This window comes from Clinocottus analis, unplaced genomic scaffold (assembly GCF_023055335.1).
Source record: "Clinocottus analis isolate CAN_PGR_092001 unplaced genomic scaffold, fCliAna1.0.p SCAF_9, whole genome shotgun sequence".
Lineage (NCBI taxonomy): Eukaryota > Metazoa > Chordata > Actinopteri > Perciformes > Cottidae > Clinocottus > Clinocottus analis.
The window spans coordinates 15,417,197-15,418,712 of NW_027176251.1; the positions used below are offsets into that span (position 1 = coordinate 15,417,197).

The window sequence follows — 1,516 nt, forward strand, 5'->3', positions numbered from 1 at the left end:
ATTCAGAGCACACCGGCCGGGAGACTCTGTGCGCGTGTAAAAGGGAGAAAAAAATAGAGATGTGCGTACCTGCTTGATCCAAAAGAGTAATCCAGGGTGACTTCAAGAAGCGCAGACAATCCTAAAGGTGAAAGCATGCTCTTTGCAGTGTATGCTGAAGTGCATGATTGAGTAGGTCGAGTCCATTCTCGTCCCGCGGGGGAGGGTTGGACTGTGATTTCTTTTCGCGACGATATACATATCACCGATTTGCCTTGTGTTGAAATTAATCACGTAAACACTGGGGGCTGTATTTGAACCTTTAGCAATGACTGCTGCGTGAAACGCCAGCTCGGCGTCTCGGTGAGCGTTTCGTCGGATTCCTGACACCCCTTTTCCGTGGGACGAATGGTTTCTCCCGCATTAAATGGAACTATCTGCTATTGTCTCATCAGCGAAAAGTTGTTGATGCTGTTAGGGACTCAAAAAAAAGTGTCCACCGTGATGCTCTTTCTTTTCAGACTGGTGTAACGACTTTAAACAATGTCATGTCGAATGAAAGGGACATAATCATAGATTACTTTATATCGATGGCTGTGGAGTCGTCCTTCTTGATCGACTCTGTTGTATCAACTCGGGCAGCTGTTTCTATAAGGTGTGTGTGCGTGTGTGTGTGTGTGTGTGTGTGTGTGTGTGTGAGTGTGTGTGTGTGTGTGTGTGTGTGTGTGTGTGTGTGTGTGTGTGTGTGTGTGTGTGTGTGTGTGATGAGGGGGGGGGGGGGCTGGGGCTGGTTAAAGCAGGAAAACTCACACACTCCCTCTTTTTCTCTTCTTCACCAAGATGAAACACTGAAACCATTGTTACGTTATTCTACCCGCACATTGTTTTATTGTGTGCTGTCAAGACACTCATTGTGGTATTTTTTTATGTGAAAAAACTATTGAAAGAAATGCAAAGAAAAGTAGTGGAAGACGGGTAAAATTATTGTTGCACTTAACTGGCTTGTTCCCTCCTGTTTTTGATACTGGTGGAATGTATGACTATAGCCCAACACTTTATTTTTAGTCAAGCAGGTTCTCAATCCTGTTCCATGTACACGCTAGATGATGACAAACAAAACAACACGGCAACAGGCAAAGTTCAATCTCTGCCCCATAGTTAATGATATAACAACTGTAATTACAAAGTCATTACATCACACATTACCTGCCAGTTGAAGCGCTAATATTACTTTACGTGTGCTCCACTTATAGATAATAAACCTAGAAAAACTGAAATTAGGTGATTAATTAGGTCCTGTGTTAGACAAACTGAGTAAATGGCAGGCAAAAAAGGCAATAACTCCCTTGCAGGACTGGAAAATCTAGAAAAGCATGTTGATTAAATGTGATAACAAGATGGCGTATGAACAACTATAGTTATTTGGCAAATAAATCTGAATACGTATCAGCAAATAGCACTTATCCTCCCGCGACCATCCAAATGTACAGTTTATTTTCCAAGTGAGACGAAACAGTGTTTTTTTTATTATAGTACC

General features: G+C 42.2%; 1 protein-coding gene across 1 annotated transcript in view; it reads right to left on the bottom strand.

Annotated features, from left to right (window-relative positions):
* znf516 (zinc finger protein 516) overlaps window positions 1-121 on the bottom strand; it is a 44,574-nt gene extending 44,453 nt beyond the window's left edge. The window contains exon 1 of the mRNA XM_068570242.1: window positions 70-121. The gene's annotated coding sequence lies outside the window, so the exon portion shown is untranslated. The remainder of the gene's footprint in view (window positions 1-69) is intronic.
* Window positions 122-1,516: the final 1,395 nt, after the last annotated feature.